The sequence below is a fragment of the Micromys minutus genome (genome assembly GCF_963924665.1).
Source record: "Micromys minutus genome assembly, chromosome: 17".
NCBI classification, from domain to species: Eukaryota; Metazoa; Chordata; class Mammalia; order Rodentia; family Muridae; genus Micromys; species Micromys minutus.
In genome coordinates, this window is record NC_137952.1 from 36,571,746 (window position 1) to 36,599,100 (window position 27,355).

Sequence of the window (27,355 nt, forward strand, 5' to 3'; positions counted from 1 at the left end):
ACACTCACTGAGCTGAGGGCTCATGCTTGCGGTCTTTGAACCTGGGAGGTAGAGGCACCAGTATCCGAAGTCCAAGTTCATCCTGGCTACACTGTTGGGAGGTTCACAGCCATTCTGGCGTAATTAAGACTCTGTCTAGAAGGGACAATGAGGTTTTAATGAATGAAAAAGACTGGATTGGGGGGGGTATGGAAGAATGGTCTGAACAAAGGTCAGTAAGCTAACTGCCCATGGGAAACAAAAACAAGAAACACGTTAATAAACTGCAAAACAGAGAACTTTAAAAAAAAGGTAGTTCTCAGTCCTGTGAGCTTCAAAAATCGGAGCTTGAGAAACTGAGGAGGACTGCAGCTCAGAACAGCTCTTATTTAGGGTCTGCTCTCTGACAGGCTTGAGGCCCAGTGTGACTAACAAAAGGTTACAGTTTTCTTCTTGGAGTACCTCCAAGTTATGGATAAGAAAATGCCATTCAGATCCGTTGTTAACTGTCTGCATAAGTAAGATCACATGGAGACACAAATTAAGATGGCCTCCATCCAGTTGCCAGCTGCTGGAACCCCTTCAGGGATCTGGCTCCCAAGGGGCTGCCCTTGCTCCAGTGGATGCCCTTATATCCTGCACACACTGGTAGCATTATGTGGGCTTCATGAACTTTTATAAAAAGACAGGGAATATGTGTGTTGGGGAAATCATGGTCATAAGAACAGAGGAGGAGTTGGAGGGGAGGAAGGGGGGGGGACTTGATCAATGTTCTGTGCATGTATGAAATTCTCAACCTATGAAAACAAACAAATAAACAAAATGGCTTCAGTTTGGTTCAGAATCATAGTAGAGCTTGAAGTGGGTTATGCTTATAATCCTAGCATTTGGGAGGCTGAGGCAGGAGGATTGCTGGGACTATGAGGACATTCTGAGCTATACAGTACATTCTATTTCAACTCTGCTGAACTATAGGGTAAAAGAAAGAGGAAGAAGAGGGGGAAGGGAGTAAGGGAGGGATGGGGAGAGACAGAGAGGGAGGGAGAGAGAGACAGACAGAGAAAAAAGAAAGAGGGGGGATGGAGGGAAGAAGAGAGAAAGAGAACGAGGGGGGGGGGATTGAGATTCCATGTGTTTCAGAGATCATCCTGAGTTTAGACTTGGTGGTTTCTGGAAATGTAGGGAAACACCAGCCTACATTTTTATGTATAGGAAGGAAACTGCGCTCTCTTAATCCAAAATCCTCCCACCGATAGCTGGATAGGGTGGTTGATATTAATTGTGGTGATGGGAGGTTTTCCTGGGAGGAGTGAAGAATATTCTGGAAAGAATAGAAACTATAAATGATGTGACTAATGCTAACCAAGGGAAGACAGGAAGTCCTCGACTGATTGGATAGACAATGAAGGGCTTGCTGGGCTGTGTTTTTTACCCCAGCTCTTGATAATGTATTATAAGGCGAGGCAGCAAAAACAAAGCAAAAACCCCTGTGACATAAAAAGGCCACCCTACCTCCCTCTTACTGGCCCAGGAGCCATTGCTTGTCTGGCAGTTCCTCCCTGACACACCTTATGACTGAGACCCCTGGAGCCAGGGCCTGGCTGGGAGAAGGAGCCGATGCTGGACCTGGACAGCCTCACATCCCTCGTCACTGTCACTCATCACATGTTAATTGGGGCCTCTCTGGATGCTGGCCAGGGGTGGAAGATTCTCTAAACACCTCCTTTTTCAGGCTCAGTGACCATCTCTCTTTGTTTTCTCCACTGGGATTTATCCTCGGAGAAGTCCCGGCTATTCCAACATGGAGCAATCACAGAGTCACAAACTGTCAGAATTAATAGGCGCTTGCAGGCCACAGAGTCATCACCTAGCATCTTGTTCAAACATCAGAGCCCAGCTGCTCAGGTTGAGGCATGTAGGAGAGAGAGAGCCTACGGGGCTCCTCAGTAGCAGGCCATCAGAGCTGCGGGGTCACACCTCTCTTACAAGAGTCTGATTCCACGAGACGCTCCAGGCTTTTCTCGAACATTTTCAGCAACATTTCTAGCAACTGTGGTGTGGCTAGAGATGGGTAAACGATGACGGACAGAGAGGCCGTGCAGTTCAAGTGTGTCTTCCACCTCATCTCCATCCAGGAGAAGGGATGTTGATGTCCCCAAGTTTACTTCGGAGTTAGTAATTTGCTAGAATGACTCAGGACTCAGCATAGAGTAATAATTCAGCCAGGGGCAAAGATTTATTACACTTAAAGGACCCTAAGTAACATCAAAGGGGAGACAGAGGAGGGAGGGGGAGCAGAGGCTAAGGAAAGCCAGGAGCCGGCTGTACTTTTGTCTCCAGTGACAAATCATGACAAGCTGTGACAGGTGATTCCTCCCAGGGACACACAGGAGTTGTCATACTCAGAATACATTATCAGGCTTGTTACATAGGTACTTTCTCCTTGCCGTGCTTTAAATTTCTGGCGTTTTAGAAGGAGACCAAGTACTTAGCACAAGACACATTCATGTAGGTGTTCTCCAGGCAAATTTCCAGATGGCAACCAAGAGCTGTCCTTCCAGGGTGAGCCGTTCTAAGGACAGCAACCTCAGGCTGGCTATTTAGCTGTCAGTAGTGACAGGATGGGAGGCTCAGCTCTATTCCATCCCTGAGCCCATCCGCAGAGTCCCCCTTCCTCTTAGGCAAGCCAGGATTCCTGGCTTGGCTAAGCAAAGAATTTCAGACCAAGCTAGTATGAAGCAGAGTTGGGGGGGGGGGATCTGACATTTCCAGCCTTTCTCATCACACCCCAAGATGAAGGACCTTGTTTCTTTTTCAAGATGTCTGTCCCATATCACCTCAGTTCTTCCAGACTCTTTACCCTGCCTCGACTCCATACGGTGCGTGCTTTGTTAGAATTTCGGAATTTGCCAGTTAGATGGTAACTGATTGCTTATCGTTATAAGTGTTGTTCTCAGGTTTCTGGTAAGCCATTTTTAGCCTAAGAGCCCAAGATCCCTCAGGCCTTGTGTGTCTAACCCTGAGTTCACCGTCATTCTCATAGTTGGGCTCTGTCTCCTACATGCACTGTCCTTCTTAACCTGTCACAGGAGTTATTCTTAATTTGTGTTTTAGCCTCCAAGACAGCTGGCTGCCCAGGCCTCTGGTCTTTCCTCCTCAGCCAACTGCTGATCCCTCCTTTACCTTTTGTCAACCCAGCTCTGGGACTGTGGCTTTGAAGGGCTATTTTTCTGCAATTTCTCTTTTTTATTTTATCTGTGCTTTCTTGGATCTCCTCTTCTCCTCTCTTGTTTTGCGTTGTCTTCTCAGTGCAGGGCGTTGGTATGAAGATGCTGCTCTTCTAAGCTCCATTACAGCTTGGGATGGTGAGATTCTGTTGCAGACACGCACTGTGCTCAGACAATTCTCCCTGGATGAATACTTATGCCTAGGACCTTGTTATTCCCAGAATCGTATACTGACAAGCTTAAGCGTCCTGGCTCTAACATCATATGGCACCTTATTTATTTATTTATTTATTTATTTATTTATTTATTTATTTATTTATTTATTTATTTTTGTCTCCAGCTGAACCTTAGAGTTGCAAACCAGTTGCCAGGGATACCAGAAGCTACTTGAGGTGCAACGGTGTATTTTTTTTTTCTCCCGAAGTTCCATGCAACAGTGAACCTTTAAGTGACTGAAATTTCCCACATCATGTCAACTCAAGTCTGTAATGGTACAGAATGAAAATTATCTGTATTTTTCAGATGGCAATAGACTTCAAAAGAAGTTCACGAAGGTTTTTTGTTGTTGTTGTTTGTTTTTTGTTTTTTTTGTTTCTTTTTGGGATTTTTGTTTATTTGTTTTTGAGCTCAGCTTCACTCCGCAAACACTCAGGTTTCTGTTTCTTGCCCGAGGATGCTGGAGGAAGGGTGTGAGGACAGGGCTTCCGTTCAGAATGCTGAAGACTCACCATAGCTTTGACTCTTGCCTCCACCTCTCAGTTCTCCCTTACCTGCTATTTCTTCTGTGCACTGGACCACTTGCTCTTTCCTCTCTTGCCCCACCTAGAAGGCTTCTGTCCTTCATCTAGCGTGATGCTTACCCTTAGAGGGCCAGTACACTCTTCTGATGAGACACATAGATTCTGAAGCCAGACTGTTTGCATTTGAAGACTGAGCTACATCTCTGGCAGGCCATCTGACCTTGACGAAGCGATCTGGCCTTTGGGAGTGTCAGTGATCTCAGTTCTAAAATGCAAATGCTGGAGGTACATAGCATAGCAAGAGTGTATTGAGATTTTAATAGAACAGTGTTTTTAAAGTGCTCAAGGTCATGCTTGGTACATGGCATCTTGGGACTGTATTATTAATTATTAATTATTGCTATTATTATTAATGATGCCATTTTTTTTTATCATTTCAGGTGTGGTTTCCAGCTGCATTTTCTCCTGCTTTCCTGTGCATCTCTTTAAACCCAGGACACTATTCTTTTCTTTTCTATTAGCAGTGTTTTTTTGAAGAGAGGGAACTCTGTCTTATTTATCTTGTTAGCCTCATATTTGATCATTAATTCATATTGAGAATATGTCACCTTGCAGAGGATTATAACACTATCAGTGGTCTGGATTTCTATACCTGTCCAAATTTTATGTCTTAGCCATTTATTTACTCAGTGACCAATAATACCACTTTGGTCCTAGAGGGACTCTTCATAGGTTTGTAAGTAAAAGATCCAAGAGACAAACCATTTATATGAAAGCAGTGTTTTGTGAACTTTACTCACATCTAGTTGTGTTTTCTAAAAACAGGCTTCATGATAAGTAAAGTTGGGGAATTCTAGGTCACACAAAACTGAGCAAATATCTTCATTAGAGAATGCTCAGTGTTCCACCTAGGCTATCGTCCATGGAGCAAAGAGGGAGATATAGAGAAAGCTTAACATCCCCTCCCCCCTTAATTAAAAATAGATTCTCTCTCATACAACGTGTCCTGATTGCAGGGCCCTGTATTTGCTGCTTCAGTCTCTCTGAATTCATGTGAGCTTTGCTGATTCAGGGGGTCTTGCTATCCTGGTGTCTGCCATGCTTACGACTCTTATACACATTTTTTTTTTAAATTGGGGCTGGCTTACAGATTCAGAGGTTCAGTCCATTACATCAAGGCAGGAGCATGGCAGCATCCAGACAGGCATGGTGCAGGAGGAGCTGAGAGTTCTACATCTTCCTCTGAAGACTGCTAGCATAATACTCACTTCCAGGCAGCTAGGGTGAGGTCTTAAGCCCATGCCCACAGGGATACACCTTCTTCATCAAGGCCACACCTCCTAATAGTGCCACTCCCTGGCACTATTATATGGGCAAAGCATATGCAAACCATGACATTTCACTCCCTGGCCCCCATAGGCTTGTTCAAACACATGAGCCATATCTAGCCATACCATAATTTAAAAAAGTACACTTAGCCCAATTTCCAGAGCCCCCATAGTCTATAGCAGTCTCAACATTGTTAAAAGTCCAAAGTTCAAAGTCTCTTCTAAGATCCATCCAATCACCTAACTGTAATCCCCAAAGCAAGACAGGAAACCAGTTGGGCAAACTCCAAACTCTACATCTCCATGTCTGATGTCAAAGCAGTCTTTAGATCTCCAACTCCTTTTTTATCTTTGTTGACTGAAACAGACTTCTTTCTCCTGGGCTGGTTCCACTCCTTGTTAGCAACTTTCCTCAGCAGACAATCTCGAACATCTTGGGGTCTCTAAAGCAGCTTCAATGTTACAGCTTCTTGTTTCAGTGTCTGGGATCCACACATGATCTTCTGGGCTCCTCCAGAGGGCTGGCGTCACTTCTCCAGCTCTGCCCTCTGTAGCACTCTAAGCTCAGGTTGAATTACTCCACTGTTGCTGCTGTTCTTGGTGATCATCCCATGGTACTGGCATCTCAAAATGCTTGGGTCTTCTGTTGCTACTAGGCTTCACCAATAGCCTCCCATAGGCTCTCTTCACGGTGTCAAGCCTCAAATCCTTTGCATGACCCCTTCAATCCCAGATTGTCAACTACAACTGAGGCTTCACCTTCACCAACAGCCTTCTATGGACTCTTACAGTCCCAAGCCTCAGACGTTCTTCATGACACCTTTGTGCCTTCAATACCACTACCACCTGGGTGACTCTTACACTTTACTAAGTACAGCTGCAGCACGAGGTACAGCCTTGGCTATCTCTGGAACACACCTTCTTTGTGCTCTCAGAAAACACTTCCCAAAAGATTTCACCTCAGTGATGCTGGTTCCTCCTTAATCACCACTAATTTCCTAGTGCCAGCCGACCAGCATCAATTGTCCCAGTAGTCTCCTTCTCCTCTTGAATATAAAGCCAGAGCCACATGGCAGAGTTCTTCCGCTTGCAGGAACCGGCTCTTACACTCTTCATAGCTCCTTTTCCATGGGGTGCCCTGAGCCCTGAAGGGAGAGATTTGATGGAGACGCCCCATTTAGAACTCTGTGTTTCAAGCTCGCTCTCTCTCTCTCTCTCTCTCTCTCTCTCTCTCTCTCTCTCCCTCCCTCCCTCCCTCCCTCAGCACACACACACACACAAACACACACACACCTTCATCCATATCTAACCTCTCTGGGTCTATGGATTATAAGCTTAGCATTTCTTAAAGCTTGTTTTGGACCAGACATCCACTTTCTCATAGAATGTTACTAATATCTAACAAACCACATTTAAAAAAATCAACTGATTATGCTGATGTGAGAGTTATTGCTAATTATGATGCTAAGTTTTTCCTGTGGTACAGGCTCTACTTCTTTCCTAAAATCCCTATCAAGAAACCACCAAGGCAGTTCAACTATCCACTTTGTAAAAAAAATATACTGAGGTTTTCCAGTAGAGAAAACAGGATTCTTGCCCTGGAGGCACCAGTAGGAACTCAGGACAGATTCATACTCCCATCCGCCCCAGTGTCAGCTGTATGGGGAAGGGGCTTCGAGCAGTCATGGGTGCTTGGAGAGCAGTCTTGTGGAGCCCAAAGTTTCAGTCAGGCTGGAAAAATAAGCTTTAATGACCTATGGCACAGAGTGGTGACTTTTATTAATAAATCATATATGTCAAAACTGCTAAAGGTAGATTTTCAATGTTTTTACTACAGGAAATGGCAATTATGTGACATGATGACTTTGTTAATATTTTAAATTATTCCACAATGTAAGTATATATAAGAACATTACATTGCACTCTATAATAATCTTCCCTTTTTTTTTTTAGGTAGGGTTTTGCCATGTAGCCTAGGCAGGCTTTGAACTCACTGTCCTCCTGTTTCTACCTACCAAATGCTGAGATTACAGATTTGTGCCTCTGTGCCCAAGAAAACAGAACATGTTTTGAAGAGGCCGAGGCTTTTGTCTCTCTGATCCAAACTTTTGAATGGGCAAGTGGGTAGGAAGGACATGTGAAGCCAAGGGCATCATATTTTTTTTAATGTTTGGTTTGTTTGTTTGTTTTTAGTTCACACAGCAAGATGAGTGCAGAATTTTTCTTTCTCATTTACCGGACATCTTACAGATTCGCAGTCTGCGGTGCTTATGTCCCTGTATAAAATCACACATGTGAGGCCAGAGAAATGGCCTAATGGATAAAGGCATTTGCTTCCAAGCCTGGTAACCTGGGTTTGAACCCCAGAACCCACGTGATGGAAGGACAGAAACAACTGGCAAATTATCCTCAGACTTGCACACGTGTGCACACACAAGTAAATAGATGATAAATACATGGAAAATAATCTATGCATATTCTCCTGTATACTTCACATAATGTCTAGATGGAGTACAGAACCTAGTGTAATGTATGTCCTCCATAGCTAATGCTTTGCTGTATTGCTGGGGAGGGTGACAAGAAACATCAGTCTGTGTTCAATACAAACAATAATGTTTTTGCCTACATATTATTGATCTCAGGCCGGTTGAATCCAGAATCCAGACGGTGGAAGGGTGCTTCGGTTGCCTTTTCTTTCCCACACTCCAACAGATAACCTCAGGCCACATTAAATTTCCACGCACATCTGTCTTAGCACTCCTGTGTTTGGCCATTCTTGGGGATAAGGTGTGTGGCCTTGCCCGGCACACAATCTGTAGAAGCCAGAGGGCTGGGCTCGGTGGCTGTGGTTTGCTAGCACAGTAATTGGTGGTGGGAGGAAATTGGCGCAGGGCAAGCAGGGACTTCAGGATGCGAGCGAGCTTGCGGTATTGTGGTTACCGTGGCCCATGCGAACAGAATTGTAATGTGTGTACCCACAGATCGGAATGAGTGAAGCCACCCACTCTGGCTCCAGGCTCACGGCAGCTGCCCCGCCTGCTGCTGGCTCATCTGGGCTCCCTCACCTAAACACTTAAGGAAAGAGTCAGGGACTAACCTCCGCTTCAAGAGCAGCCGGTTCACTTCTCTCACCAAATCCTTTTGTGAAACCAAGACCTCATAATGAAATTAATATTTTTTTCTTCTCTTGTAAGGGCTTGGACCATTCTCCTCCACTAATTGAAGTTTAAAAAACCCAAAAGAGCACATTCTTTCTTTTGAAACTGAATAAACCCCATGTCTCCTATGTTATTCACTGATGGAAGATGTTGCTTAACAGGGCCTGGTGGCATAGGCTTGCAACCTTAGTTTTCAGGAGACAAGAGGAGGATATCCAAAAAAAAAAAAAAAAAAAAAAAAAGTCCTGTTTAATTACACAAGATCTATACTCCACCCCCACCCTGGGCTTTGCAATAGATAATCCTTTTGACACCCGCTCACATGGTAGTAGTTACTGAAAGTTCTCTGGGAGCATTGGAGATAGTTTTATTAGCTCAGAGAGGTCAAAACCACCAGCCACCGATCTCTTTACTTGGATCTTTCCAGGTGCTCGCTGGGTAATCTTTGATGCCAGAAAGTCCAAAACTCTCGGATCAAACCACAGCCATCACTTCCTGAACGTGCATCCGACGAGAAACTGTGAAGTTTGTTACACATATGCAGACCACTGATGCTTTCTGTACTTCCGCCAGCCTCTCACCGAATCTCAGGCAGCCCCGTTTCCTTATCCCTGAGGCACTCCTCAGCCCTGGTGTCCGGATATATTTGAACGGGAGGGTTCCCTGGCCACTTTGTAAGCACAGCAAGAAAAATGGGCTTGGTTTAGTCTCAACTGCTTTTCTCCTTCAGCCGTGTGAACTGCGGGGATCTAACTCTGGTCATCAGGCCAAATTTACTGAGCCATCTCGCCGGTCCTCATCCGCTTATGAAATAAAGTCTACCGCTACACCCCCTCTCCCACCACCGACCCCTGCCGGCCTCAGCCTTTCTTCAGATCAACCCTGATGTTTCCCTTGCTCTGCCAAGAATGTGCAGCTCCCCTTCTGGAGTCTTGGCTCATACTCCCCCCTCTCCACCCTACCTGTGCTTGTTAAAACTCTATGGCTCTTTTCAAGGTCTGTGAACCAGTTAGGGTTGGGCTTCGCTGCATTAAAACAAATTCTGCTACTCTCACTGAACCAAATAAGGATTAATTTATCTCTCGTTCAGCAAGAAGATCAGGGCCCAGCTGTGTGGGGCTGGATTATATTTAGGAACTGGGCTCCTTCCAAATGTCCTTCCTCTGTCCTGTTTAGTGGCAGGGCTGCATCTTTAGGCATCACCCACATTCCAGGTGAAAAAAAAGGGGGTAGACTTTGTAACAGGCTTGAGTAAGCAGGCACACATCTCATTGGTCAAAGGAGTCACATGACGTCACCAGCCCCTGCTTCAGGGAAATCTGGGGAAATGTGAACCTTTTTAACTTGTAGAGGCAGGCTACAAGGGGACTGAAACGGTTGTCAATGATATAACCTGGTGAAGTGGTGTCTCCTCCTTTGAGCAGGCTTCTTCTGCTTGGACCTAACATGTGAACCCTTTAAGACATTCATACCTGTCTGGTGCTACAGACTCATTCACTATTTACTCTCAGGTTGGCTGAAAAGTGGCATGCTCACATTAGTGATCCCCCTGCCCCTGCCTCCCTAGTGCTGAGATTACTGTTACAGTACAAACTTCGTGGGGGTAACAGAAAGGACCATGTGCTTCCCTGTTGCCTCTTGGCTCCTTTGGGATTAGTTTGTGATTTCTGTTTCTTTCTGTGTGTCTTTTCTTCTCTTTTCATCCCCAAAAAAATTAGTTGGCAGACAGCCCACAAGCTGTTTTTCACTTAAACCGGGTGGAATTAAATGGGGGTGGGGTGAGGCTAATTATATTCTAATTATATTTAGAATCAGGAGGGGCTAAGTAAGAACTCTGGTCTCACTCTGTAACTTTGTGTGAGTAGCATGCATGACCTTCTTGGACCCACTTTCCATTAGGAAGATTAAACGATTCAATTAAATGGCCCCAAACTTTCAGCTTTAAGATCTTAACGATGCTAATGAGTGGAACTGATTAGCCTCTCTGGGGCAGTCTAGGAGATGAAACCCACCTGAGGTCAGTAAGAGCCAGCAAAACAGGGACCAGCGGAATCTGAGAGTATGTGGATTACTCTTACAGTATGCTGGCCCAGGCCAAGCCCAGTGAAGCCGAGAGCAAAAAGGAGCCCGGGCCAGGTCAGGAGGTTGGAGGTTAGATGCCAAGTTTGTGCAAATAGACAGGGTCAAACCTAAGAGGTCAAGTTTTAGGGAGTAAAAATCATTCAGCCCCCTTCTGAGACTTGCATCTTATTAAACTTGCATCACTAACACGTCCATAGGCTTAGGGAGAAGAGAGCCCCACACGTAGTGCGTGACCAGCGTCAGCATCCCAGTCTATAGAAGACAGAGAAATGAGACCCATGGGTGGGAGACTAGGGTCCGTTCCTGTTGTACAAGCTACTTGTTCTCTCAGAACATCCTCCTCTGTGGGTGAGCACTGGTCACTTGACTGGTATTCCCGTCTTTGGCAGTGAAGCAAAAACTATTAAAAGCTTAAACAAGTTCGGAAGTTGGCAAGGCAGCCTCTTGGCCAAAGGTACCATGTGTGGTTTGTTGGCCCCTGTCACATCTCTGCAGACACTCCTGGAGGTGATAGGTCAAGTGTCTCTGAGCTTTTACCCTGCTCTCTGACTACTTTTTCTGGCTCGGAGTCTGAGATTTGTTCTGTTTCTATCTACTTCACTTTGATCCCAAGTTTTAATGTTGATGAAAAGAGAGTCAACAGTGACTCCGGGTCACTTCCACACACTTAGCACTTGATTCAGAGAATACTCATCTCCGACCCTGAGCTAATGTCACCTCCCCAACCCAATCCAGGGCTTGGCTTTTAGTCTCCCTAGTTCATTCCGTGAGATGCTACGACACACCCAGCCCTTCCTATCCCTCCTCTCCAGGTTTAATGAGTCACAGGTGGGCCATAAAAGCCGATGTTGAAAAGAAACCTCACACTTGGATGAGACTGTTGGTTGTACTCAGAGCTCCATCACACCGTGGAAGTTGCTGACTTTGGCATGTCTTGTCACCCGTCAGAAAAAAGACGTTTGATGATGATTTCACAAGTGACCCGCCAAGCCAGTTCCATGGAGCGCTCCAAGAGGAAAACATGGCCCAAGTATGTGATTCTTCTTCCTTGTATCTCAGCTTTTAAATGGCAATGATGCTCAGCTGTCATCTCTAGAACTTCGAAGAAATTCGAAGGATGAACCTCATGTTTGTTCATCTCTAACCTCGGAAGTTTCCAGACTGATCTCTCTGTTCCCCCAGAAGACCGGATCCCTCGGGCTTGTACCTGGATCAGCAACACAACACCAGCTGCAGCCCTTCCCCTCCCCCCATGCTTCCTGTACATTCCACCAACTATCCCCTCCTGATCTTCCTCCCCTCACTGTGTCCCAGCACCCGACTCCGGCAGGCACCCTGTTCAACCAACAGATCACACCTGCCAGAAGACTATGTAGGCAGCCCCCAGAACTCTGTTCACTGCTCTAACAGTAGACCTCAAGCTTATCCCAGCTGAAGCCTCCCCCACCCCGACCCTGACCTTGACCCCAACGCCTGATCTGGTCCTATAGTCATCCCAAATCAAGATGCCTTAACCCCAAACCCAGTTTTCCTGACACAAAACATCCAGGAAATCTGGGATATTATGAAAGACCAAAACCTAAATATAATAGGAATAGAGGAAGGAGAATACTAGCTCAAAAGCCCAGAAAATGTTTTCAACCAAAATCATAGAAGAAAAATTTTCTAACCTAAAGAAAGAGATGCCTATAAAGGTGCAAGAAGAATACAGAACACCAAATAGATTGGACCAGAGAAAAAGTCCCCTTGATATAGTAATCAAAACATTAAGAATTATAGAACAAAGAAACAATATTAAAAACTGCAAGAGAAAAAGACAGTAATATGGAGAGGTGGATCTATTAGAATTATTCCCAACTTCTCAATGGAGACTCTAAAAGCCACTTTAGAGCTTGGATAGATGTGCTGCCAACTCTAAGAGACTACAGATGCCAGCCCAGACTATTATACCCAGCAAAACTTTCAATCATCGAAGATTGAGAAAATAAGATATTCCATGATTGTCAAATTTAAGCAACATCTGTCTACAAATACAGCCATACAGAAGGTGCTGGAAGGAAAACTCCAACCTAAGGAGGTTTAACTACACCCATGAAAACACAGAAAATAAATTTCACACTAACCATTAATAGACTCTGGGAAGTTAGGTAAAGAGGAGGGTGTGGGGGGGGGGGAGAGCAGTCATGTGCATATTCTTGGGAAGAAAAAAGATGGATTTGCAAGTGAACTAGGAGATGTTGGTGATGGGGTCAGGTGGTGGGGTAGATAGGATATAGGGAGAGAATGTGGGAAGAGATGGCTAGAATTGGGGGGCATGTGAGGGGCAGTTTGGAAACCTAGTGCAGTAGAAACTTCCTGGAATCTATGCAGGTGATCCTACTGAAGGCTCCTAGTAGTGGTGAATAAGGAGTCTGAACTGGTCATCTCTTCTAGCAAGGCATGGCTCCCAGTGGTAAGACTAGGTTGCTGAGGGGGGTGTCCTAGAGATCCATAAATAATCCAGGCTGATGTTAGAACAGAGGGTCACTCTCTTCAGACAGTGGGGCCCCATCATCCAGGACAATCCCCATACAACCCATTGTACATGGGGAAGTCAAGCTGGTGCCTACATGGAGCCTTTACCCCTATATTCTTGTCTCTTTGGTTCAGGAAGCTGCTCCACAGGCCACAAGAGAAGCCTGGACATCAACTTATCCACAGAACCTTTGACCTATAACCTTCCCAGCCTGCAAAATATGCAGGTACAATGTCAATCAGCCAATATCTGATTTAACTTGAGACCTACTGCACACAGTGGAGGCCATGCCTGACACGGCTTGGATGACCAGGAACTGAGTAGCCCTGAAACTGAGGTTAGAACAAAACATAACTGGTCTTTTCAATGATTCCTAACTTTATCCTGCTGTACTCATAGACTGGTGCCTTGTCCAGTCATCATCAGAGAGGATGGGAACAGAGGAAGATATCTACAGCACTATGTCATGTGGAGAGAGTCTAAATTGGGGGTCTCTATTGGGTCCTTCCCCTAGGAGACCAGAGAACTCCATGGAAGAAGGACCAGAAAGGTTGTAGGAGTCAGAGGAGATGGGGGTACCATAAAACAGGGCCCTCTGAATCAACTAAGTGGAGAGCATATGGGCTCACAGAGACTGAAGTGGCTAGCCCTAGGTCTGCAGCAGTCTGCACCGCATATATGTTGTGGTTGTTAGCTTGGTGTTTTTGTGGGACTCCTAACTGTGGGAGCAGGTGTGTCTTTGACTGATTTGTCTGCTCTTTGGATTTTTCTCCCCCTCCATTGGATTTGCCTTGTCCAGCCTCAGTATGAGGGCTTTTGTCTTGTCCTCTTGTATTTCACTTTCTTATGTTTGGTTGTTGCGTCTTGGAGGCCTGCTCTTTTCTGAAGGGAGATGAGGCAGGAGTGGATCTGGGGAAGAAGGGAGGCAGTGAGGAGCTGGAAGGAGTGGAGAGAGGGGAAACTGTGGTGGGGCTGTATTATATGAGAGAAGAACTTGTTTTCAATAATAAAAAATAAGTTATAGGACTTTAGAAAATATTCTTTCGTTTTTAAATAAGTCACAAAACTAAGACTTGCTTTCCAGTCTATCTGAGACCATGGTTCCTTTTCTTTCAATTTCCCCATGGAAAGGTAATATGCTATCTGTGGGTTTTGAGGGTATGTGGCCCTCTTGATAAATAAGATTAAAAACAATAAGAGAATAAAAAACAATCAAAAGTTGAAAATCATTATGACTTTACTGGGAAACTGAGAACAAATTATAAAGTCAAATCTTATTTCCAAGGAGAAACAAGGATTGACATCAGTGTAAACACACCTGACCTTGAAACCTTGATTCTTTGAGACAGTATCTTTAATATAAAATCTTTAATAATATGAATGGAAGATTAGTGTCTATATATAGCACCCACTGAAAGCAATACACTATTAGTGCATCTGGAAAACAGTTATCTCCTTAAAGAGTTTTAAAAGATTATGTTTAAAATATAATCTAAAATAAATATATTAAATAAATAATATTAAAAAATTATTTTTGCTTTATGTGCAAGAGTGCTTGCTTGCATGTATGTATATGAACAATATGAGTTGTTGTGTAGCAGAAGCTGGAAGAGAATGTTGGGTCCCCTGAAACTGGAGATATAGCTGGTTGTGAGCTGCCACGTGGGTGCTGGGAACTGAACCAAGATACTCTGTAAGCAACAGGTGCTCTTAACCCCTGAGCCGTCTCTCCAGTCCCATTGGAGATTTTTTTAACCAGGACTGGGGACATATCTCGGTTGACAGAGTGCTTTCCCAGCATAAGGAACCACTGGGTTTGATCTCCAGGACCACATATACTAGGTGTGGTTGTATTCCTCTGTAAAACCAGCACTTTTGAGATGGGGACAGGAGGAGCAGAGGTTCAAGGTCATCCTTGGAGATGCATAGTAAGTTTCAGGCTAGCTTGGGATGTGAGACCCTATCAGATAAATAAGCAAGCAAGCAAGCAAACAAACAAACAAACAAACAAACAAATAATCAATCTATTCTCTTTCACCATGATCCTATTAAGGAAACAAAAGTCTTGGGGCATGTGATTTTTTTTTTTTTTTTAATCAAAAGCAGAAGCACTCAGAACATGAGGGTTTGAAAGTTCTCTGAGTTAGTGACCACAGGGATTCTTGTCCGGCCTACTTTTGGGTGGTCACAAAAGTTCTACGAATTGAACAAAGATCCTCGAACCCTACATATCTGTAAAGGATTGTTACCACCCACTGGCTAGTCTTTTCCCACGAGATAGTGTGTTGTACCTAGAAACATTGCCCTGTGGGCCGTTGTGTGAGCTCTTGGGTTCACAATGAGTAGTGCAGCCACAGTAGGGTTGGCTCAGTCCCACCGCCACATTGACTGGCACAGTTTACTTGCCCTGTCTTTTTCATCTTGGAATATTTTGTCCACTACTCATAAACTCTTGTAGGACTCTTACGGCCATTCCATACTGTTGGAGTCTCCTAAATCAGCATTTGTTAGAGTACTAAACACAGTAGCCACAGCTATGATTTATGACAGGGAAAAGGCACAGAACAAAATCAGAGAGGAAAGGCATATGGGACAGTGTCCTACAGAAACTAAAGCCACCTCCAGTAATCTCCTCTAGAGTTGTATACGATGTGCTTAATGTCTCTGGTGACTGTGGGTCCGATGCATCATTTCCAGGAAGCGGACTGAACTCAGATGTCCAGTGTGCTTGCTGGGCTCAGTCATACCAGGGCCTCTGCTTAATTAATATGTTCCAAAATTTCATATGCTCGGAAGCAAAGCCAATGCACAGTATAGACCACATTGTCAGCACCAACACTTTAACACATATGAAAAGTAAGGGGTCTCTCTAATCATCCAAGAACTGGCAGGGAACCTTCCAGAAAGCTGTGTCCCCAGCTGTTAGTCGGCAGCTGAATTTACAAGTAGTGGTTTTAAGGATGGCAGAGTTATGCCTGTGACACACTTTAATTCACAGTCTTCCTTAGTCCTTAGCCAAGGCATCTTTAGAAAATAAAATCTATCATCAGGACCCCAGGCAGGATGGATGGGAAAACCTGATATGTGGTCCTTTCTGCCAGACAGGGTTCCTGTACTAAACAAGTAAAGACGACCTTTACCTTCTATCTCCACAAAGCTCTGTAAGATCCTAGAGTTTTATGGAAACTCCTTTTCTCTAGACTGAGCACCAACGCTTGTTTAGGACAGCTCTGCTCTGAAGGCTTAGAGGGCAGAGGGAGAATCTTAGGTGAAGGTCCTCCCTACTGGGCACACCTAAGAACATTGTTGACAATTACAGGGATACTTCAAGTAGAGAGTGTCCACTAGTCAGGCAGAACTGAATAACAGGCTCCTGTTAGGCTCCTGGAGGTAGCTTGGGGGCCCCACCATAGGACTCCAGATTTTTCTAAGGAACCCACTTTGGTCCTTGGTGGTGAGATTGCCCAGGGCAGTGAAATGACCACACAGTTGTGGTCAATATCAGATGTTCTATGTAGGATGCATGGGAGCTATGCCACCTGTCACCATCCTGAAGTTGGTGGTCAGGGGCCCAGAAATCAATGAAACTCAAAGCTCTCCTACCACAGGGTGAGAAGGCAGCAGAGAAGTTTTCTTCACTAAGAGTGCAAGTTTCCAGAGACATTTCAGAAAGACAAAGACCATCAAGATCTCATGGAGCCCCTTTATCTACCCCAGCACTGGTTGCTTTGGTTTTTGTCTCTGTTGTTTTGCTATCAGTATGTTCTATCTAGCGACCAGAACTATGCACTTCTGAAATCATCCCTGTAATCTTGTCTGGAAGGGTTGTCCAAAGAGGGACAGGGGCACTTTCATGGGCAAAACACTACATACAATTTAGCTAGAAAGGAACACTATGTCCAGGAATCAGTCAAGGATAAAGGCTTTCAACATGGATTTATATAACCTCCCACTCCTTTTATTCAGGCCAGTCTAGAAAAACCATTAAGGTCTTGAGCACAGTCATCAGATGAAATCAACTAAAAACAGTTTTTTTAACCCCAGAAGAATGTTTGTATCTAGTGAGCGCCTCTCTTTGGCTGATGGTTTTCTTATGCCAGAGGACACACTAGGAGAAAGTAAAACCCATCCTTATGAAGATGTATTCTGCTTCTGACACTCAACTGTTTCTGCTTGGATTCATCTTCAGTGGCAACACACAGGGAAGTTTATTTTACATTCCGTTTCAACTTACCCTGATTGGTTGGGAGGATCACTTTAACACTTGTGTCATTTCATAAATTAAAGGCTCTCTAATTTGAAACCTTTTTTAAAACATTTTTCATCAGTTCTAGTCAATATACCTAGTGTACTGGTTGGTTTTGTGTCAACTTGACACAAGCTGGAGTTACCACAAAGGAGCCTCGGTTGGGGAAAAGCCTTCATGAGATCCAGCTGTAAGGCATTTTCTCAACTAGTAATCAAGTGGGGAGGGCCAAGCCCATTGTGGGTGGTGCCATCCCTGGGCTGGTAGACCTGGGTTCTATAAGAAAGCAGGCTGAGCAAGCCAGGGGAAGCAAGCCAGTAAGTAACATCCCTCCATGGCCTCTGCATCAGCTCCTGCTTCCTGACCTGCTTGGGTTCCAGTCCTGACTTCCTCTGGTGATGAACAGCAATGTGGAAGTGTAAGCTGAATAAAACCCTTTCCTCCCCAACTTGCTTCTTGGTCATGATGTTTTATGCAGGAATAGAAACCCTGACTAAGACAGCTAGTAAGAGATTTGCATAACTAAGCACCTTTGGTCAAGGTGTGGTTCTATCCATTTTTGGCTCCTCTAGTCTGTACTGAAAGGTTGTCTGACAAGTATGAAATCTCTTTCTGGGAGACAAGTTCTTCCTTTGGCTGGCATCAGGCTTTTTTTTTTTTTTTTTTTTTTTTCTTGTCTTGCACGAGAGATTCCTGATGGAATTTCTGGTTGCTTGGAGACCATTGTTTCAATAGACTAATAGCCAAAGGAAAGAGCACAAGTGTTTCTCTTTAACACTTCCTAGGATGCTCCCATCCCTTTCCTCCTTTCTTTCCTGTCTTATCTAATCTTTGACCCTGAACACTATTGCTTTCCCGCATCTCATTTGGCTGAAACACTAGTAAAAACTTTTGACATCTTTGGCTCACTCAAAGATGGTCTATCAGGCTTTTTACATACTATCTGGAGGAAAGGACAAAGCCACCAAGGAGACTGGATTCCATTCATTGACTTCAGCTAGATTCACCAGGGGCTCTAACAAGTCAGTCCTTTTGAGGTTGGAGCATCATCTTCAAAGTCTATATGTAAATACTGTTATTCTAAGGCCAAATATGTAGTAGCCTATGAACACAGATTTAGGTTTCTCCAAATACCATATTCTAACGTGACAGTTTCATGACTTTTTATATTAACAGAACAAAGAAAGTCATGAATCAAAATATATTAAGATTACATTGGTGGGTCACAAGAAAGCAGAGAAATCTTTTTTACAGGCATGAAATGCTATCTGGTGACATTCTTGGCCTTTGTGTTAATGGAAGCTGATGTATGGGGAAGGAGATGAGTTGGTCAATCCAGTTGGCCCAACAACTAGGTCTACTGGTGTCTCCTCTCAGTTTCTGTCACATCCTCACATGGTAGAATCCAGAAGTGCTCCTGTAGAAAGGAGGGTTAGAAGAAAGTAGGAAACTTTACCCTGGAATTCCTTGCTTCTCGTAAGGTCTTTTTTGGACTTGCTGCATTAAATTCCCTCCCCAACCTGGCCAGTTCCTGTTTCCTGTTCTTATCACTAATAGTCACAAAGATGTTTGTTAGGTCAAACATGGAGATGAGCAACGAATGACCATTAGGAAGGCTAAAAATAGCCCAAGATAATTTAACTTTGAACATATAAAATTCCAAATCACAGAATACCTAACCAGTCGATCAGCCTTGAAGAATCTTTACACAAGTGTCTTTGTTTCTGGGAAAGTCTGTATATAATTCTCATCCTTCCTTTTCCAGAAGTTCTCAGAGTCAAGATACTTTTAGACAGATTCCTTCTGACACGTCACATTGGGGCCCCTAGACTACTTCTGAGTTTAGTGGTTCACCTGGGGTCGCAGTCCACACTCCAAGAATCCAGCTTCACAGTTCATCCTTGAGAAGCCAATTAAAGTAGACAAACTTATACTTAAACAGAGTTTTATTCACTGTTGCCCCATTGGGGAAGAAAGACAAAGTGATCCAGTGCCCCCACCCCAAAGTCCATCTTGGGGGTCCTAAAGCAAAAGAAAGAACTAAACTGTCCCAGTCCAGATATGGTTCTTTCTACCAGTGACATTGTTTCTATCAGGTTGTAAACCTCTCTCCTGGAAGAGAGAATTCCCACTCTGGCTGGCTCAGGCTTTTCTTCTCCCAGCATGAGATTCCTGGGGAAATTTCTGAGGTTCTTTGTTTTAATGATCAAATTGTTAACATATCTCTTTAGAATTCATGCCTTCAGTCAGGTTTAGTTAGCTACACTAGACCTCAGCTCGGCATGTAATTTCATAGCAGCCTGAAAGGACCTCAAAAGATGAATGAATGTCTTCTTGCAGCAGCAGTGCCATGGTTAAATCCTGTCACATCACTGAAACAAACATGTAGAAGCTGCTTTTGCTAAGGAGCACTGACTCCTGACACTTTCGATCACAAGGCTAAAGGCACAGAGAGAAGTCATTGTCCCAACCCTAGATCACCTTGGATTTCTGTAAGAGCAAAACCTTTATCTGCGAGGGTGAAGCTGTACCCTCAAGGGGCAGAGGAAACCATCTCCCAAGAACAATCTTGTCCCTTCAAACAATAGGGACTTCTTTTGGGCCACCATACAAATTCAGAGCTGATATGATCTCAGGATGGGAGTGTGTCTCAATTGAGACCGCTTAATAATGCATACCTCTTGTCCTTTGCTCCAGTTCCTTTTCTACTTAAACCTGAAGCTCATGTCAGTTCCCCATGATGATTTGGGATAATGGGACACTTTTTTTCCATTACTCATCTGTGATTTATTCAAAAGAACAAATCTCTTTTATTCGCTATTCACACTGTCTCTTTAATTACCGTATTGAGATGGGTGCCCATGTCTAGACTTCTGGGCTGCCAGATAGCAGGCTTTTACCACAAAACTCCAGTTATAGTGTCTCTAATATAATCTGTGCATCATTTTGTCCATCTTAGTTCTTTTAAACATTTTTTATTTTATGTATATGAGTGTTTTGATTGCTTGTGTGCATGCATAGCATGTGCGTGCCTATTGTCCCAACACTCTTAAAAAGAAAACCTATTTGGAAGCCCAGCTCCTTGGGTTATTAAATTGGTAAATTCTAAGTGCTTCTTGGATAAGAAATGAATTAAAGACATTTCCTAGAAATGCTCTCAAAGACTCATTTGTTCATTTGCTTTTGTTTGGTTCAATGTTGGTTGTAGTTTCCTTGAAACAGTTTTGCTGTATTGGCCAGGTCAAGCGTAGGAGGCTGACTAAGCCTCTTGAGTGCTGGGATTATACTGTGATAGAAATATTATGCCCTCCCAGTGAGACATCATCCCACCCACTTAGACTTGAAGGAAAGCACTTAAGTTCTTGGTTGACTAACACCTAAGTAAGAGTCGACCCCAGTGGAAGATTTTGCTAGCTTATATAAGGTGTACACTGAAGCTTATGCATTTTACACGCTCTGCCATCCTTAAATCTTTCCAAGGTCTCATTTAGAACAATTTAGAAAGAGACAGGAGGCTGCGAGCCTGGCTGCTTAGGCAGATAGAGTTACACAGCAAAGATATTGCCAGAATTATTTCTTAGGTACACCGGTGTCATTGTCATTCTTTTCAAGTTCTTGTTACCCAGGGCCATCTTTTCTACCTTACAAAGTTATGTTTTTCCCAAAAATAAGGCCAGGGGACTTAATGGCAGACCAGGACTTAAAGATGAATGTGACCCTGGCTGCCCTCTCTTTGAGCATAGAGGTAATGGAATCATGGACTAGTGGCTGGTGAATTCTGGTGAATACATAAATTCACCCTAGCAACCTAGATTTTGCTTATCTCTAACAGGCCTGGTTAGCATGTTACTACATAGGGTTTCTTCTACAACAATAGGAATGCACCATTATACTCAGCTTCCACTTATTTTGAATTATTTGTCAATATTGTCCAAGGGACTCCCAAAACATAATGGTTGTTTCTTTTGTCCTTGGTTGACCCTATATGGATGGAAAGTCCCTATTGTTCAAAGGTGCACTCAGCTGGATCTAACCTGAAAACCTTTTCCCTGAGGACCAGAAGGCACTATGCAGGCTCTCTAAGGAGAGAAACAACCAATATCCCTACTCAGCTATGATGCTAATGAACCACAACAATGACTAGCAAGACACAATAACCCTAAAGGTGCCATAGTGGCACACACACGTTTGTGATAACCAATGGCTCTCTAATTGGACTTAAGATTTTCTCAACAAAAGGAAACCATGCCTGTTATAAGAAACCTAGCCAACTACCTAGGGCTGGTGGAAAGTCATGGATTTTGGAGAAGAGTCTGCATCCACCATTTTACTAAACATCACAATCTCTGACTACATTCTAACTATTTGTCTTTATTCCCACAGATAAGTGTAGTTTCACACCTATCAAGGAAACTTCTTTTTCCAACAAATAGAAATCATTGTGAAAACTCACAACTTATCAAGATACAGAGTTGTGGAGCTTAGTTTCAACTGATACTTCTACAACACAACTTCTGAACCCAAGGCATACGGATCAGTGCAGGGACAGCAGAGGGGGGAGGGTGTGGGCAAAATGTAAAAGCCAGAGGAACAGGGAGTTCACTGTGAGATTATGTGTCCTAGAAATGTCAGAATCTACACCCATGAAGTAGGGTTGCCTAACATGACCAGAATAAGAATGACATCAATAGATGTGGAAGACAAAAAACTTAGTGTGAAGGTAACTTAATTCTAGACAAAGAGCTACAGGCAACTAAGGAATGCTGAGAGTAAGAGAAATAGTATTCCCCAGGGAAGAGCACAATTACTTACCCAATACCAAGTTGTCAGCCCTGGAAACCTACATCTAAGTAACGTTATTTGGACGGAGAAAATTATATTTATGTATTTAAGCGCGCGCGCGCGCGCGTGTGTGTGTGTGTGTGTGTGTGTGTGTGTGTGTGTGTGTAAAATAATAATTAAAGAAAAAAAGCCATGAACTTGAAAGGAAGTGGCACAGGGCACATGGGGGGTAGTGTGGAAGGAGGAAAGGAGAAATAATAACAATTATAATCTCAAACACTGTATCAAAAGTAAACATTTTGAGTAAATTAAATAAATAGGCATGGCTTTTGGAAAAATTTCATGTCTGCCATGTTTTGTATTATAGTTCACCAGCTGTCTTTTCGGTTCCAGCGTGAACAGCCTACACTCCTCGACTCCTTTCCTCCCCCGGACGTTGTTTTGTGCCTTCTGTGGGAATCTGCATGCTTCCTCTGTTGTGGTCCTCTGCGCCCAGTGTGGATGGAGGTTGTGCACACGTTTCTCTAACTTAAAAGGGTCTGTCCTGTCTTATCAGCCACGTGCTTTGCAGCGCAGTCGATTTGCTCTGAGTCCTACTCACCTAAGGGGGCTCCATCGAGTGCACTGATTAATGGATAGAAGTTGGAGTCTAGTGAGTTCTGAGATGTCACTTGAGAAGCAAAACATCTCTTTTCTGTTTCTTGGCCTAGAAGCGACTCACGAGGTTGTTGATAAGTGAATAAGCTCAGCAGTGATGCTCTGCTTACGAATGTTTCATCTCTGTTACCTTCCAAGGCTTCTTTGGTCCTGCCATTTTATAGACGCTGGAGATGCTAGTGCTGCTGCTAAGCTTCAACTAATGGAGTTTCTTGCTTTACTCTAGGTGATGTTAAAAGTATGTATTAAAGATCCCAATTAGCTACAGTGGGATGTTAGATCTGAAATAGACACCAGAAACCAAGTCCAGAAGTGTTCTACCCACACCCCTCCCCTGACACTTTGATCTACACTGGGGTTTTTTTTTTTCTGTCCAATATCTTGATGGGAGGTGCTTGCGTAGGGTTCAGCACATTCCAGGACATGACCGAACCCAGCTTTTGAAGAACCCTTTCTTCCATTAAGCTGTAAATCACCACCCAGGCCACTACCCAGAGTCTTGGCACTGCCAACTTATCTCTCATGCGATTCTTTACTGGGGTGTGTGGCTTTCCACCAGTTGGTTTAACATTAACACAGGTCATTTATGAAGGATCCTGGGCATTTTCTCAAGGAACATATGGTGGTGTTGGGAGAAAACAGAGTGTGACACATTCAGTTCAACCTAATTGTGACCTACAATAGCATCACGGGATTGCATTTATACAAATCTCTAGAAAAGCCAACTATGACAATGTTTCTGAAGAAGACTATTGGTGGCCCGGAGCCAGGAAGAGTTTGGAATCAGAGAACAGGAAATATCAGAGATTATGGGGTGGTTCTATCTTATAATTGTGATGTTGAGCCTACTACTGTACATTTAAAAAGAATTGTACTTAAAATTGTATCATATGAGGATTATAGTTCAATTTTAAAAATATGACCTTACCTCTAGAACAATGGCTCTGGGAGAACAGGAGCAGCTCCCCACTTCCATGTAGAGGTAATTTTCCTGTTTTACAGTGGAGCTGTGGGACCAACACAAGGTCTGGCCTGCTTTGCTTTTTCTTAATGTAAATTTTATTTGAAGTGTAATATACCTAAAGGTTGCATGGCCCTTAGTCTGCAGCTCAGTGAATTGTCCCAAAGCGAATATGTCAGTGCAACTATTGCCACACCAAAGCTGAGTTTCCAGAATCCCTGAAATCCCTACATGTCCTCTCCAGTCGTTAATTCTTTTTCCCAAGAGGGTTTGCTGTAGTCTGGGTGAGGAATGTCCCCCATAGGCTCATGTGTTTGAACACTTAATAACACTAGTTGATAACACTGTTTTGGGAGATTGTGGAACCCATCTGAAAGGAGCAGATGGACAGAGCCCTAGAGTGTTTTATCTCAGTTCCAGGTCTTCCAAGAAGGAGTCCCAACCATGCACCTCTCTGCCATGAGCTCCACCCGACTTTCCCCATCACAACAGATGGCATCGTCTTGTCTGAGCCCAAACAGATCTTAAGTTGCATCTTTCAAGATATTTTATCATAGCAGAAAGAAAAAGCCTTCCCCACCACACACACAGACCCAGACACACCCAGTTCATGATTGTGACTTGATACTGTAATCCATCTTGTTCACTCTTGAATGTCAGGATCCTGAAACATACTTTTTGTATTTTATATTTATTTGTCTGGTGTGTGTGTGTGTGTGTGTGTGTGTGTGTGTGTGTGTGTACAAGGGCATATGCTATGGTGTATATGTGGACAGAAGACAACTTGTAGGAGTTAATTCTCTCTTTTCACTAGGTGTGTCCCAAGGATCAAACTCAGATCTTCTGGACTGACTAAAAGCAAGTGCGCTTATCCACTGAACTATCTTGTTAGCCCAGTGTCCTTCTTTTGTGCTATATGTTGTATTGATGTTAATCTTTAACACTGTAAAAGTCTTCCTGTTCTTGTTAAGTGGTTAAACGTTCTTTTTATCTATCCTGAAATTATTTGCCCATCTTTAGCTGCTCATTGACCTCCTTGGACAGTGGTTCTCAACCTTCCAAATGCTTCAATCTCTAAGACAGTTTCTTATATTGTGGTGGCCCCAACCATAAAATTATTCTTGTTGTTGTTTTCTAACTATGATTTTGCGACCATTATACATTGTAATGCAAATATGTGTATTTTCCTATGGTCTTAGGCTACCCCTGTGAAAATGTGGCTTGACCCATCAAAGGGTTCAAGATACACAGGCTGAGAAACACTGTCCTTGTACCTGCCTTTCAATGACAAAAACAAAAAAGAAAACAGTAGCAGGTTCCATGGGTCAGGCCTTGGGTGGGAAGATCAACGGAGAGGGACATGCATCATGTCAACAACAACATAACAGGACCTTTGAGGGAAAGAGGACTCCATTTAAAACCTGGGGAAAAGCTTCATTAAGACAGTCAAAGAGGGATGGGTACTTTGGATGATACGCAGGGACATGAATGGGAGGGATAAGGGCAGGAAGAGATGCCAGCGTGTGTGAGAAAGACAGAGTTCAGAGAAATCCCTGACTTCCACAACTTTTCCCCAGGGTGTAGGGACCCTGTCACCCCAGTCCCCATAACGCCAAAACTTCCAAGGTGTTGACTGGGAGAAGCAGAGATGAAGAAGCCCTTGTACTTCATTGCGATATCTGCAGGAGGTAGAGACTAGACCGGCAAGAGTGACCTTGACCGGATTTCTCCAGGCTGTGGACCTTTTAGAGCAATGAGCCTCTTAACGTGGGTGAGCCTGTGATAGTGGACTTGGGAATTGTGGTGGGTACTACTAGGTTCCATGATATATGTGCGTGCTCAATGTATTCGACGCTAGCTACCAAACATTTCTCCTAAACACTAGCCCCGTTTAATGCCCAGTGACAGTGGACTGAAGTTTGTTTCCCCATAGCTTTGTTAACAGTTGTCCTGTTTTAGCCACAGTACTTGATGGGTATGGAATTGTGCTGTGTTCTGAGTGTTCGTTTCCTGCTGACTTACTGAGCACCTTTATGCACACACGTTTTACTTGGATACCCTTATGTATGAAGGTGTTGTCCAGGTTTCTTTCCCATCATTCTCTGAGATGACAGTTTCAAATGAATGACTTTCTTTAAAATGGTAGTGGTGATAGTGAATCGCGTGTGTGTGGGGTGGAGTGGGTGTGTGGTATATGTGCAGGTGGAGGTGGAGATTGTGCACACACAATAAAACCAGGGAAAAACATCAAATATCAAGCTCTGTCACTCTTTGCTTTATTCCCTAGAGGTGGAGTCTCTCACTGAACCTGAAGCTAGGCTGGTTGCCAGTAAGCCTCAGTGGCCTCTCTGTTCCCACCCAAACAGTGCTTGGGTTATAGGTGTGCACGTATGATCAATCTCAGCTTTTTATTTATTATTATTACTATTGTTGTTGTTATATTTTTATTTCTGTGTATGTATCTGTGTGTGTGTGTGTGTGTGTGTGTGTGTGTGTGTGTGCATGCCTGCCAGCCTATGTATATGAATTTGCGCATGCCGTGTTGCACATGTGGAAGTCAGAGGACAACTTCTAATAATTATTTCTCTTTTTCTACCATGTGTGTCCTGAGATTAAACTGAGGCTTAGTGGCCAACCCAAAGTTTTTATTTTGGTCATATACACGGGGATCTGAACTCAGATCCACATGTATAAGCAGCAAACACTCACTGAGCCAGCCTAATAATAGTGATTTAAAAATTTCTTATTTAGGCACAAGCACAGAACTTTTTTTTCCTTCCTTCCTTCTTCCCTCCCTCCCTCCTTCCCTTCCTTCCTTTATTTCTTTCCTTCCTTCTTTCTTTTTCTTTTTTTTTTTAAAGGTTTATATCATTACTTATGTAATGTGTATGTGTTTATGTAGTATGAGAATTTGACATGGGCACTTTGGTGCTTGTGGAGGCCAAAGGAAAGCTTCAGATTCCCTTGAACTTGAGTTACAGACTGGTGGTTCTGAGCTGCCAGACACAGGTATTGGGTACTGGGAACTGAACGAGGGTACTCTGGAAGAGCGGTACATGTTTTTAACCACCAAGCCATCTCTCCAGCCCCATACCCCTCTTCCTTCCTTCCTTTTTTCCTCTCTCTCTCTCTCTCTCTCTTGTTGATCTGAGAAGGAACTTTGGAGAACTATAAATACCCTAAGTATAAATTCCATTTAGAATATTATGAGGTACACACTGTGTCCCGAGTCTTGTGTTTTAAGTTCTGTAAGGACAGAAGTTCAAGAAGAAGAGGCCACGTGCAAAGTGAAGTCAGAGCTAATAGACTGGGTGAGGAAAACCGAGGCCCAGAAAGATGACATCACCACTTGACACCAGATTTATTTTACTGAAAGATCCACATTGCCACCAGACATCAGGAACACATGCTAACATAACTAAATGTTTTCCCAACTCACAATATTCAGTCTTAATAGAGTCAATGAGAAATTCTTTACCATCAAAGTACTTTCTTCCTTTAGTGTCTAAAATATGGCCTCTCCTGATCTTTCCAGACAGGACAGATCTCTCTTATTTTCTCTGTTCAGCCTTGGTCTGTAGCACTTATCCAGTTTGTTCTTGACCGATTGTATATGTGCCTTGTCTTAAAGTAATTGTAAGTTCTTGGTCTTATTTTTGTTGATGGATAGTAGGAGGGAG